The sequence below is a fragment of the Peromyscus maniculatus genome, chromosome 11 (genome assembly GCF_049852395.1).
Source record: "Peromyscus maniculatus bairdii isolate BWxNUB_F1_BW_parent chromosome 11, HU_Pman_BW_mat_3.1, whole genome shotgun sequence".
Taxonomy (NCBI): Eukaryota; Metazoa; Chordata; class Mammalia; order Rodentia; family Cricetidae; genus Peromyscus; species Peromyscus maniculatus.
In genome coordinates, this window is record NC_134862.1 from 16881738 (window position 1) to 16897093 (window position 15356).

The window sequence follows — 15356 nt, forward strand, 5'->3', positions numbered from 1 at the left end:
ATTGGCCTTTAACAATTGTCTCCAACACGCTGCCCCACACCATATGGTAGGTAGTATGGCCTGAGAGGAGAAAAGTGGTAGGTGTGTGTGTGACAGAGACAGACAGAGTCAGGTCATCCTTTAAGCAAAGAGTCTATTAGGGAGCCCAATAGAGCAGGAGGGAATGAAGTACATCCACCCAGAGAAAGCAATGTTTGTTCTTTTTAGGTCCCTTGTGATAGGGTAGGGAGGTTGGGAGACATTATGACACAAAGAAATTCTTCTAAAGCAGACATCATCTAACCAGTCTTAGAGACATTTATTACTAATTTTTTATTTTGCTTGGTTTTTTTTTTTTTTTTTTTGTGGCTGAAGCAGGTATTTGTACAGTAGCCAGGACCCCCGGGCAAGGCCACAGTCATGTGTCCTGCCTGTAGCCTTCTCCATTTATGACTTAAATATCTGGAAGACTCTTATTCCAGGTGGGCACAGGGAAACTTGGCTCCCTTGAGAGCTGTGGGGAGAGAGGGTATACGTCTGTCTGATGTGGGAGCCCTTCATAATCACTGTGAAAACAAAGGGACTGTACTTAGAGAGCCTAGGTTATAAGAACACCCAGCTGGGGGACCCAGAGCAGAGGAAGACCCTTCTGGCCTGTTTGTTTTGGAAGCATTTTACAAGCAACCAGAGACATCTGTGTTAGTTTAATGTTGACACAAGTATCCCCCGACTCCATTCGTCATCCTTTCTAGAGAGTTTCAGTACTTTCCAATATGGAATAACTGGGCATTTACTGAATTGTCTATGGAATAGTGAGCAGTTACTTTGTGCTGCTCTTGCTGTTCTAGTTTGAGGCATGAATTCGGTGCCCTGAAACCAGGAGGCTTCAAGAAAGCTGTGTGGAAGTAGTACACAGTATCCTCCCAGAACTTTACAACTGCCTTCTTCACTTTACTAGAATGTGTTAGCTAGGTTATTCCTCAGGTTGCTATATTGAAGAAAAATATATACATGTGTCTGTATTGTGGTAGCACAAACAGAATTCAAATAAAAGTATAAATTGGTTCCATGAAAAATGTTTAGGCCCTCTTAGCTCAGCTTGGAGGAGAACTGGGAAAAAAAAAAGAAAAAAGAAAAACATAAGGAAAAGAGGGGCAAGAAAAATGAGAAAGATCCCCATCCATCCACTTCAGAAAGATCCATCCAGTAAAGACAGATGTGCAGGGAAGCAGGAGTCATATTCTAGAACATATGTTATTAGTTCACTGACAACCAAGCTCTTTTCTAAGAGGCAAGGGCCTGCCTATCGTGTGTGGCAGCATGGCCACCTCTAGCTCAGGGGATTTCAGGGAAATCCTTAGTTTGTGAATCACACCATATTTCTGAGTCTGCACCCGTGCACACAAAAGTGCCTATGCACTCACCTTCCTTGCCTGAATAAGGTAGTAATGCATCAGGCTTGGCATTCTTTTGGTAGAAAAGCATATAGTTAATTCAAAAAGGCATCTCAAATTTGTCCATGGAAGATAATCCTGATCATTTTTTAACTCTGCCCTTGGGATAAAGACAAGGGAAAAATGACCACCCAAACACTTTAGGACTTAGGAAATGCTAGAAGCAAGGTCCTTGTCAGTTCTCTTTGGAGGGCAGACCTGATTTTCAAAGCAGGTGCCCTGACAGTCAGTAGGTCATCCATCTTGAAGAGTGTTCTACCTCTGACTGTTCAGCACTTCCCTGGACAAGAGGTTCACAGTGAAGCCCTAACTAGCTTCATCCAGGTCCCCATCTGTACCTTTTCTTCCCTTACAGAGCTACAGAGATAAGGACTGGGTGAGGCATCACAATCCACAACTCTGAGATATTGTCCTAAATACATGTTCTTTCCTTAAAATTTTCTATGAAGTCTTACACACCCTTTTCCTCTTTTAGGATATTGCTATCCTTTTGCTAGTGAATTTATTTTAAAGCAATTCTAACAAAGATGTCCTTTTTCATTTTTCTATCTTTAATATGACAAATAATCATCTAATAAAATGAGAGATACTGAAAGTCTATTTCCTTATTCCCTTCATGCCCCATTCTCTAGTTTCTATTTTTGGATTTTCTGGCTCTTTAAAAGGTTGTATAAATCACCTATTTGCTTGGCTGCATATTTCCCTGCCTCCAAAATGAAAGTCATGCTGAAATTTAGCCCTAAGCTCCTCTAGTAATGAAACAACAGGTAAGGGAGAGTAACCACACTGGAACACTTTTTAACTGGAATCCTCAGAAGCAAGCACCATGTTTTTCTGGCATGATGTGACTGGATAAACATGGAAGTACAAGACAAATCAGTATGTATGGTACCCTCACCCACAAACATGTACTTAGAGATAATCGTGTAGGGAAATGTGTGATGCCAGTCTCTGCCCTCTGCATAGCACACATTCTACTGGCTTCATCCCTGGATGTGCAGGCCATGCATACCAGGACACTGGGCATGTAGGCCAAATGGCAGATGCATGCTGAGATGGTGTATTATCATAAGCAGTCTCGGGGTGAAATCAGAATTTCTTCATAACCCCACAACACACACCAGGTGAAAAATCTAGCATTCTGTATTCTACTATGCTGAATGCACATCACAGCTAGAAGCAGGAGTATGTTTCAGGGTTGGTGGCAATATCTGTTTGGTTTATGCAGTTAGTCAGTTGTCTTTTCCACCTTCAAACAATTAAAACACAAAGCAAGAGTAAGAGTATTCTAATCGTCCTTTAGCTACCACTTCCCTGGATGGGATACAGGTTTCGTGATGCGTCCCAGTGTATAATTATATAATACTCAGTCATTGATGCCTGCTGTTTAGAAAAAGAATTTGTGGAATTGGGCCCTTTACAGTAAGACCAAAAACACCTGTGTAATACCCCATCCTCAGGTGCTGTTCCATTGATATTGTCCCACTGAACAAATCTATTAATGCAATCAATTGTATGTGTGCTTACCCTAAATGACTTTTAGCAACAGCTGTGATATTCAGTCCTTGCATAGGGTAGACTGCTGTGGTTTCTCCAAGAAGTAGGCCAGAAAAATAGATATTTGTCATTTTCTGGATGTCTCTTTCATAAATGGATTAGCTCATGTTCATCTGAAGAACTCTGGAGCTGATATTTTACAACTTTGTTCTCTTTAGAAATCAGAAGTGGCACTATCACAAATCTCAACTTTTGTCAGAATCCTGACTACCATATCATGGGAGAAGCAGGACCACAACTGAGTATGCAGTTCTCTTTCCCGTATTCAGTCATATGACATATGTGAAACATCTGACCCCCAAGTGTTCTGTTAGATATACAAATACTTACTGTCCCTGTGGACTTAAAGTGCAATCTTACAGCAACAAAAGTGTATACACAGCACAAGGGAGCAGAGAGCAAGGACTAGGCACAGATAATTTGCATACCACTTTCCAGAGGGTTCTAAAAACCAACACATTTTTGGTCTTATAATTTTGTGTCTTGTTTATTAATTCTAACAGAAATGATTGCTTTGTTTGTCTTTCTCAAACAAGGTAACTGGTAATTCAGATGAATTTCTGTAGAGGGTGGTAAATGGACTCTTTGGACAGAGAAAGAACAAAGGTCCCTGTATCAGATACACTTTCTTTAAAGAGGGTTTACTTGGTAGCCCTGGCAGGTCTGAGACTCTCTATTGTAAACTCACAGAGAACCACCTAATTCTGCCAAAGTGTGGACCACCATCCTGCCTATGTCAGATATTCAAAAGGGTGCTAAGTTCTCTATGGTCTCATGTCATTTCCAGTTAAGGATTTCCACATGCATGCCCTCTGTATATGATAGACCTCTGTAAAGACTGGAGACAGAAAAGAGCAGTCTCCAATTCTGATTTCACTTTTTTGGTGGATATTCACTTATGGCCATGGCTCTTTTAGGTCTCTCTTAAGCTGGTTGGTATTCTGCCATTTTTAACACTCCTCATTCTGCCCTAAAGAACCATTTGACTATATTTAGGTAAATCTCTGGGAACTAGAAATTATCTATTGAGTGAATAATTTATTTATTGATGTGTTTTCCATCTAAAGAGGTCAAACTTCTGTGTTCTGCATGAATGTTTCCAACCCTGAAGATCATACATACTCTCTCTCCACACAATATCACCTAAATTAGAAGACTCACATTAAGAAGTTGTGTTCATAACATCCCCATGGTGTCCATGGACTTGGGCACCAAGCCTGGGGAACTCATGCTTGGTTTGCTTGTCTACCAACTGCTTCACTTCTTTTGAATTCCCTACCGCTACAATTGTCAACCTTGCTGCAACAGCAGTCTGGCAAGAGGCTCTTGAGGCACCTCTATAATTCTGCCACCCATTACTTCCTGAAGCAATTGTTTGGGTTTGCTTTGACCTCAGGCCAAGTTTCAACTAAATAAATAAAGAAGCGATGTTGTACCTGTAAGTGGCAAAGGAGGTTAATGGAAGGATGGTATGGGCAAACTCAAACATGCTTGAGTTCTTGAAGCATGCCTGAGTGCTGTTTCATGTCCCTCATGCAGATTGGAATGTTTTCTTTAAAAGATGCACAGTGTATCTGAATCACTTCTTTACCAGTTTGGGGGGCTTTCTTCACCTCTCTTCTGGCATTACCCAGTCTTCCTGAAGTCATTTATTTTGAAAATGTTAGTTGTTTTAGTTGTTTATTGTTTCTCAGCTCTGTGTTCACAAATTCTAAATAGTTGATTAACCTAAAAGGGGAGAAGATACAACACACACACACACACACACACACACACACACACACACACACACACTCGTAAAAATGAATAGGGCTGTTCCTCAAACATTATCCAGGAAACTATATGCATACCTACTTTGTAAGAAGAGAAAGTATGACCACTTTGTGTTGGAAATTCTTTAAATGACTCATACAAGGTTCTAATGATTGTTTTGCTATTTTTTAGTAATTTCAACCCTGTTATTTTATACTAAGGTACCTGGGAGAGAGTGAGAAGCAGATGGATGTAGTAGTAAAACAGTGTACTGTGTAAGCTAGTCCTCTGTTGTTTGTGGTTTATTGTCTACAAAGTGATAAAGTGGACACAAGCAGCTTAGGTAAGAGTGGGCTTTTGTGTTAAAGCAGATTTGATGGGAGCTTGTCAAGGAGGAAGAGGGTTTTCATGGAGAAAGCAATGGCTGCTGGAGGTTAAAAGGGCCAGAGCTTCCACCATGAAGTAAGGATGGTTCCTCTCCCCACTTTCCTGGCTCCTAACTCAGTAGTCTCCTTCATGAATTTGTCTTACACCTTAGGGAAGAGGCAATATTACAGGCCCTGCATGAGAAATGTTTTACTCATCTTTACATGGCATTTTCAACCTACCCCTGTGATTTTCAAGTTTTATGTTTCACTAATACAGTCAAGGGATGCTTTGAAATTATCACCACAGTGATGTTATCTGCCCAGGGGGAGCACCCAGATGACAGTTTAAAGTAAAATAAGCTATGGACAAGATCCTCAGGTCCATTGCCCTTATTCAGATATGTTATGGAAGGAAGTCTTAAAATATTGGAGTCAGTCTAGTGGTCTTTCTTTTCCCTCCCATGGTCATGCCACCCATTGGCATGCCATAATGATGGAAAGGCATGGTGATTTCTATCACCCACAGTGTGTACTTCAGAAAGTCACCACCTGACACTCTGAGAACACTCTTCCCTTGCCGCCACTCAGCACAGAAGTAAAGCTTGCATCAAATAGCAGGTGAAAATTAGGCGGCTAGTCCCAAGTTATGAAAAAGGTGATGTGTGCCAGTGATTAAAGCCTGGTCATATTTTCATTAGCATTAGATTATGCAATGCTTCAGATCCCAGCAGTAAATCTCAGAGGACATGAAAAATGCACTGGGTGTGCAGAACAGGCCCTCTGTCACCCTGAAGACCCTTGAATGGCCTCCCCAGATGGAGCCATTTTCATTACAATCTTCCAGGATAATAGGAATGGACCTCTGACTAGGCATACTTTCACGTTATAGTCAGCCATGTCCCAAAGGACGTATATGAAGTAGCTTAATCTCTTCTCTTTGAATGGCAGCAGCCACCAGTGTAACCTCGTACTGCCTTAAATACTCTTGCAAAAAAAATAAGTAACCACACCTTGCTTAAAATAGAGTAGTTGTATTATGAGAAGGATTTCATATTTGATGGGGATCAATGTCAATATTTTTTTCCTTACCTTGGAAATAGACAGGCTTCCGAATAGCCTATGTTGTCTTAAACAGATACTTAACACAGATAGCTAGCCTATGGCAGGAAGATAAAACATAGGAAAATGAAGACACATGACAAATTCTAATTATATCCTATAAAACAGGCGACAATTCACATTTGGTTCATGGGTTTCCTAAATCCCTAAGACAAAGAATTACCATGTCCATTTCAACCTAGAAATTATAGCCTTTCTGTCACTTTCTTTGGAAAAATGAGAGGTCAGGGAGATTGTCTTTAGCAAATAATTAACAAAGTATAAAAGGACCTCTCCTAATTTTATATATATATATATATATATATATATATATATATCATTCTTATATACATATATGAATGATATATACAGGCTTTCTTTGATAAAAGCACAACAGAGGCAAAGCAGACTATATCCTCGGGGATTAGCTGGAGATTCCTTGTTTCTTTGGTTATTATAATTTTTGTTTCTGTGTCAGAATCCCCAGTTCCATGTGATGTTGCATCATCCCAAGTCTGTTTTGTATACCATGTAACATGTCTTAATATACTGTATGTAGAAAGTTAAAGTTAGCCTTAGATTTATTTGTTTTCTATGGTTTTTGCTGTACAGAAGAATGACTTACCTGTAAATATTGTATATTTAATAAAGAAAGAATTTTGTATCATTTGTGTGAAACACAAATATGTCTGGCTGTGTTGTTCTTGGGTTAATGAGGAGTCAAGTAATTAATCCCTGAGTGCCCACTCTGATTTCTTAGATCATTAGCTCCTAGCCAACATGACCATGGAAAACAACAAACTCCTACTTTCTAGGTTTATTGATTTCAGTGTAGCTCAAAGTAGTGCCTTGGGTTCTTTCATGCTTAACTGACACATACCAAATTGCACAACAGGCACAAAAGTGCACATGAGCAACCTCAATGATTTGGTAAAAGGATCTTGAACCATCCTGACTTCAGCATCTCCCAGGAAACCTATAGCCCTGTTGATTCTTTCTCAGTGTCTACTCAGAGCGCCTGTATTTGTGTCTTACCTTGCCTACACTTCCTTCTTCTAGAGGATGGTTAATTGCACAATAGCTCTATGTTTGAAAGAGCAGATGTTCATTCTGATGGAGAAGATTTGTCTCTATATAGTGTTCATTTACACTTGTGTTTATGAGTCATCTGGTGGACATAGACTTATCAATAAAAACTGGAGGTGATTTAATGGGCTGTGGATGTAGCTCAGTTGGTAAATGACTTCATAGTATGTACAAACACCGAGGGTTTGAACCTCAGCCCCAAACAAACAAGGCATGGTTGTACACCTATAATTGCAATATTCCTTGGGATTTGAAGGCAATAGGATCAACGGTTCAAGGTCGTCTTTGGCTACATAGTAATCTTGGGGCCAGTCGGAGCTACACAAAACTGTCTCATTCAAACAAACAAACTCCCTACAAGGGAATTGAGTCTGTGAGACAGGACAATATACAATATCCTTAAACTGCTCAGTCCAGAATGAAATACAGAGAAAGATGTAGGAATGAAAACAAAGGAGGAGATAAGATTTCTGAAGAATGTAGCATTGGGACAACAGAAGTGAAGGAGATTCTAAGTGTATCTGAGCCTGGAAGGAATCAGTGAGGTTTGCTGATGGAAAGGCAGGAGAATGTGAGAGAAAATGGAATCCAAAGACTGAATATTTGAATTTCACAACAAATGGAGATGGTAAGAGTTTTCACTATATTTATAGTGGGGAGAAAAAAGGAAGCTGTTATTTGAGGGAAATGGGCTACATGAGGCTTCTTTAAAAATGTGCTTAGGTTCCTGATTAGAGACACTGAATAAAGAAAGTGGGGAAGAAGCAGATTAGAAGTCAGCGGAAAGGGATGAGGGCTACAGAGATTCACAGACCAAGCCTCAGAATTCCAGAATATAAGAACTGCATGGGTACAGGAGCCACACAGACCTGTCCTTTGTGTGCAGTCCTTCAATATCCCAACGCCTAGTTTTGTGACTCAGAATTAGCACTGAAATCCCCAGCTGTGCTAATGAAAACTGGAGAACAAAACCTAACCTTCACAGATCCTGAATACCAAATTAAATAATTTCTTTAGACCACTTAGCCAAATATATGCTCACTGAGGTCCTCCTGAAGGCTACTCAACAATTACTTTGTGTGTGGGGGGGAGGAGGGAGAGAGGGAGGGATGGAGAAAGAGAGGAATGCATCACATCTGTATCTCTCAACCACTCGTCACACTATTTTCTTGAGGCACATCCATCTCACTGAATCCCAACTGTCCAGTGAGCCCCAGACATCGGCCCATCTCTGTCACTGTCTTTCCGGAATCAGTTACAGGCAGGCTCTGCCATCTAGTTTTTTCACATGGGTGCTTGGGATAGAGCTCAGCTCCTTATAGTTGCATTGGAAGAGCTTCCCACCCCAGTCACTGCTGCAGCCTGCTGTTATTTTATAATTTTTGGAAAGCAAGTGATGTGTGCCACAGAGAAGTGGACTCCTGGATGCACATGGAAGACATCCCTGCTCAGTGCTGTTAGTTAGTGATGTTGGAAACAGCATCTGCACTCAGTTTTGGCTGTTAGATTTTAACCTAGTAATCTTGAATAAATATAATTTGCATATCATCTGCAGAAATTTATTGAGATATTCTGCTTGAAAATGATGACATGATTCTAAATAATGAGAAAAAATAATGATCTTAAAGGAAACATCTGCAGTAACTTTCAATATTAATTAATTGACCTCATAGGCTTTTGGCAAGGCAGTTGTGTCTTCAGATTTCAATCCTTGTAGGTGGCTGAGAGACAGTAAACAAATGCATCTCTTCTTATCCTGAGGTTCATTTCTTCAGCACACAAATGTTGTTGGATGTTTTTCACTCCTTTGGGGAACCCATCACCCAGCTCCCAAATAAATCACACATGGGGGCTTATTCTTAATTATAAATATTTAGCCTTAGCTTGGCTTGTTTCTTGCCAGCTTTTCTTATCACATTTATCTTTTGCCTGTGGGACTATATCTTTCACTATTCCTGTATACCTTTTCTTTCCTTCTTACTCCACGTCTGGCTGTGTGGCTGGGTGGCTGGCCACTGTTGTCGTCCTCCTTCTCTCATTCTTTCTTCTATCCTCCTCCCAGATTTCTCCTGCTCTTTCTCCCCTCTGCCTTCCAGCCCTGCCTATCCTTTCTACTGCCTCACTATTGGCCGCTCAGACTTTTATTAAACCATCAGGTGTTTCAGACAGGCACAGTAACACAGCTTTACAGAGTTAAACAAATGTGACATAAACAAAAGTAACACACCTTAAAATAATATTTCCCAAGACACAAAGGATTTTTAAAACTATTTTCATGCATTCAAAAAAAGTTGAGTTTCCTTCCTGTATTTTTGGAGGCTTAATCATGACTGTTTAAAGAATGAAATAGGTTAGTGAAAGATTATGTTAGATGGAATCCACTTTTACATGTGTCTGCATTTGCTTTAAGATAACAGAATGAAAAAGAAAACTCTCTGTGTGTTTGTGTGTGTGTGTGTGTGTGTGTGTGTGTGTGTGTGTGTGTGTGTGTGTGTTCTCACAGGTATTCAGATGTATGGGTGTCCATGTGAATGAAGAATAGGAAAAAATGTCAGGTGATGATGATGTACTTCAGGAACCATGTACCTTGATATCTTAGAGATAGGGTCTCTCACTGGCCTGGAGCTTACCTCATTGATTTCCGGGAATGAGCCTGCAACCTCTTGAGAGCTGCCCAAAAGAATTAATAGGAACAGACAGAATATCAGGAGGGAAACTTTCAAAATACAAATCCCAAGGTGCTATAATGAGTTCCCACAATCCCTCCAGCTGACTGGCTTTTTTCCCCCATGACTGGTTTATGAACTACAATGGTTCATTGTTGTTTTTTCTGCCACAGTTCTGGATATGGATAGTCTAAGAGGAAGGTGCCAGGATGACCAGGCTCTTATCAAACTCCTAAGAAAGAGCCTTTGCCCAGTGTGTACTGCAAGAAGTCCTGGGTTAGCTCTCCAGCACATTTTAAAAATGGATGTAGTGGTGTATACCTGAAATACCAGTCCTCAGGTGGTAGAGGCAGGAAGATTAGAAGTTTAAAGTCATCCTTGGTTACATAGCTAGTTCAAAGCCAGCTTTTGCTATGTCAGATCCTGTTTCAAAGATAAAATAAAGGAAAAATAAAGTTGTGCTCATATTCCACCTTTACATGGTGAAAAGAGAAGGTTCCTCTTTTGTAAGTGTGGGAATTTCATTCATGGAGACTGCACCCTCACCATCTAATCACCTAAGATTCACCTTCTCAATGGTATTTTCTTCGTTTGCATTTCAGAGCAAGTTTTTATGGAGAACACTAACATTTAGTCTCTTACCAACCGAGTATTAAGTTATTTTTCATGATGGCGCATGAAAGGAATTTCCCCGGGCCAAACCTTGATCAGGTACCTGCTCTGACAATGTCTACTCAGAGCCAAAGATGAGGTTGCGGAGCTCCCAGATATGCAGCAGCTGTGGATGAGATCTACGACACCTGAATGTCAGGCTGCAGAGGCAAATCTCTTTGAGTGCAGCATCCAACCCAGGGGAGGAAATATGAGCACTCATGACAGCGCTGACTAGTCAGAAAGGGAAATCTGTCTTAGCCATGGTCTCCCTTTTGACTGCTCAAAGGGCCCCTTGAGAATTCAAGCCTGTCTGAGGATCTGTCTATCTGTCTTTCACAAGAGTGAAGTGAAAATGGCTTTGGCAGAAAGTGGACAAGCACCTCTTTTCATAAGTAAGCACAGCACCTTTCTTTGCTCACCCTCTGGTTTAGAGAATCTAATACCTGTGCTTGCCTCCCAGCGCTCATGGTTGCCATTGAAACTCTTTTTTAAGGCTGACTGGTTCTACTCCTATGACATAGAGTAGTCAAAGTCAGGGAGACCAAGAGTACAAGGGCAATGCTTGGGGCTACATGGAAAGGAGAATGGAGAATTATTATCTATTTGATAGGCACAGATGTTCAGTTTAGAGAGAAGAAAAAAACATTGGTGGAGGCAGGAGGTGGCTGAAGAACAATGCTATATATCTCTGAACTGAACACTTAATAATGAATTTGTTTTATACATTTTATCATAACAAAAATGGGAGTTGAGTACTGAAATGAGTCAAATACTGTCTTGATTGGCTATAGTAGTTTATTAGAAGGATGGGGAGATGACTAAGTTCACAGAGTACTTGCTATACAAACCTGAGTTCAATCCTCTTAAAGAAAAAAAGCCAGGCAAAGTCGCATGCTCTTTTAATCCTAGTACCCAGGAACCAGGGACAGGGAGATCCCTTTGCTTTGTTGGCCAGATTTAGAGAAATCTATGAGTTCTCTCTATGTCAGTGAGAAACCCTGCATCAAAAAAGGTATATATGGCTTCTGAGGAATGATAATAAAGGTTGACTCTTAGCACCTACCTGTAATTACACACACACTCACACTCACATCTCACACATACACATACCATACATGTACTCACACACACATGCACACACACATTCACACTCACTTCATACACACACACACCACAAACACACTCACACTTACATCACTTACACACTCATACCTGGAAGAACTGAGTCATCAGTTTTTGACCTGTGTCATGTACCTGTATATGTCACTCATTGTCGTGATAAAGCCACAGGAAAGGTAAATGTTTTTCTCAGTTTGCAGATAAAGATTTCTGCTCTGAGCAAAAGAATTTGCTAAATATATGAGTCTTCCAATCACAAATGCTTGGATTCGAGATTCAGCTGGTTTATTGTTAATTATGTCAATTGGGAGACTTTTCCCAATCCATAACTCAGTTTATCATTTGGAAGAAATGAATGTGAATGCCTCTAAACAAACCCCATGGTGAAGGATTCATGACATCTCTGTTTCAGCCTGATCCATACTTGGCTATTCTAAGCTTGTGACAGATAATTTAAAAAATGCATTTCTTCTCTGGTGCAAATGTTCTAAGACAGGCTACTCCCACTAATGACATCTGAGTGATACCACCTTCTTGGAAGATAAACAGGTGATAAAGTGAATTGTGTGCAGCTGTTAATGTCTACATAAGAGTTTCTCACATCAAGTATGTGAGGACAGAGTTTAAGCAGGGACAGTAGAGCTTTGGCCTGCGGGAATCACTGTGTCCCTAGAAAGTATTCTGATCCACTTATGTAACATTTTTGTAAATAGTCATGTTATTTTTGATTGTTGAAAGTACACTCTAGAAATGAGGAGACTATCCCTTGCCTTAAAGTAAAGCATGTTTATTTCAAGTGTCTTTCAAATTTTTCTCCTGGGTAGGCTGGCCCCCTGCCTCTGTAGTAGGGGGAAAAGAGAATAGCTAACACCTAAGGGTATTAAAAACACTACTCCACTGAGAACAGCTATATGGTAAACTATTTCCAACAGAGGCCAGTATTGTTTTTCGCATGGTATAAAAATGTCTGGCATGGCAATGAGAAGCTAGCAATTTCTGCTTGGAGAGAAAGTTGTGCTCTGTCCAGGAATCTCAATCAGGAACTCCAGCATGGCTGTTTCAGCAGGGCTTCCCTGGTTTTTTCTACTGGATGTTGTAAGGATCTAATTTGCTGGTGTTTTGCTGTGTTACTGCTGCTTCCATCTGTCTATTTGCTAACTGCTTTGTTACTTTTGCTTTCCATATACTTAACAAAGCCATGCATTCAAAACTGAAACTATGGCTGTCATGTAGGTCATTTTCCATACCAGACAGCCTTCTCTCAGGCCCAATATTGTTCAACAGGAAAGGTAACTGGAGTGTGTGTGTGTGTGTGTGTGTGTGTGTGTGTGTGTGTGTGTGTGTACATCTACAAAGCCAAAATAATACTTGTTTAAAGCTAAGGATAAAAGAAAACATCTTTTAGCACCTATGCTGTTACTAAGTAGAAGTTCTCAAATTCTTTCCCTGATAGATGTATAATGAGTACTCATCATCAAAGGTAATCATTGTACAGAAATACTGATATTCTCATGAAACAGGACTCTCAGGGGAATTGAATTTTCTCAAGGGGATTCTAGGTTGGACCTTGCAACTGCCCTGAGCAAACTTCAGAAAGGGACAGAAGGAACTGCAATGTACTATATGGTCAACATCCTGCTTTGTCTTCTCTTTTAAAATTCTGAGCAGCAGGTAGCCATGCCAATCACACTGCTAAAGACAAGTAGACAGAGGTCAGTTTCATATACTTGTGTGTACAAATTCTTTAACACTTAATCTTACATGAAAAGACATCTTTTTGTTTTGTCATTGTTTAGGATTTGTAACATGACTTTATAATGTGAATACAGGTTAAATATTCTTGACTCAAAAATGTAAAAAAAAATGCAAAATGCTCTGAAATTCAATATTTTCACGTTTTTAAAATTTTTTTCCACTTACCACATGTTAAATTTTATCAAACTGACTACACAAGTCCATTTTCATGTATGTAATGTATATCCCACACACACTCTGACCTACTCTTTCATATGATTAGCCCTCCAGATAGCTTCTTTTTCACCCTAGATCATGTCTCTTCTATTCTTGGACCAGATGTACATGCTTATTTTTATCTAATCCAACCTTCACAAATGAGAGAAAACATTACAATATTTATCTTTCTGAGACTTATATAATTAATTTGATTATTTTCAGTTGTATCCATTTCCCTGAGAATGATAGAACTTCATTTTGTTTATGAATAAAGACAATTTCATTGTTGTATATTTTCTTTATCGTTTCTTTGGTTTACACACACTCCTGTTTGTTTTGTAACTTGACTGTTGTATGCTGTGGTGGCAAACACTGACGTGAAAATATCTCTCCACTATGTTGATTTGGAGACCTTAGGTGTAAACTTACAGGAGTGGTATAATTGGCCCATACGTCTCAGCCTTTTAAGAAGCCTTTATACTACAAAATTCAAACCTTTTTGGACACCAATATGATATAACAAATGGGCGTTTGATCCATACTTGACAGACAGTCTGCAAGTATACCAAAACTCCTGTGTACAATCGATTCCAAAATCTGTGTGTCAGTTGTTGTGTTCATACTTTCTACACAATAACCAAACTGTTTCATGCTACACATGAAAATATTCTAAAATACAAAAATAGTACTGAATACTTTTGGTCCTTGGTATTCCCATTAGAGGATGTCCTCAAGCATTATATATGTCTGTAAATAACATTACCTGTGAGGACTATGCATTTTCTCTCTTATTCATTTACTTATTGATCAGTGACCAGCCCTTTCGCATGGACTTTTTGAAGATAGGAGTGATCATTTAAGATATGGCAGTTTTGTACAAGGAAACACTACTTTGTTGAAGATAAGTGGATGACAGTTGATATAGAGAATGGCCATGAGTTATACTTTCCATATTCAAGATTACATCTAGCTGGAGGTGTTATTTCACTTCTGTCTCTAAGGTATATGATGAAGAATAATCAAAAGTTTTATAGAAAAATTGCACTTTAAAGAGAGGAAACAGCCTCTAAAAGCAAGCATAAGGCAAGAGCTGATGTGAGGATTCTCTGAACTGTATGTAACTGAATGCAGCTTAGAATGCAGCTGAAGAGCTGCTATTTAACAATGACAGGTAGCATTGCTGAGGTGTGGGAGTGACTGTGTACACTGCTTGCCGCATTGGGATAGAAAATCAAAGGTGACAGATAAAGAACATGTGAAAAAGTTGATATTTAGTTCAGGTTGTTGCTGGGGAAACAATAGGGTTCATTTTGGGTTCTTAGTCTTGTTAATAAAAAGAATTTTAAAGCATACTCAGTAGACCAATTTTATTAGAGATTAGGAGGAAAAACAATGGGCAGGCAGGTTCTTAATCTTGGCAAGAAGAAAGAAAGCAAAGTCCTACTAAGTCAGCTTTCTAGAGAGCCAGCAGACTCAGTATCCTAGCTTAGTCCAAGTCCAAAAGCATTGGAACCTGGGAAGTTGGTATTGTAGCTCTCCAAAGTTGAAGGGCTAAGAACCTAGGAGCAGCTTATTTATGCTATATTCCAAAGGCCTGGATGTTTTTTGTTCCGTTGTGCAGTCTACATGCAATGATCACAGAAGGGATTGGCTCTTGTCTGATCTCTCTG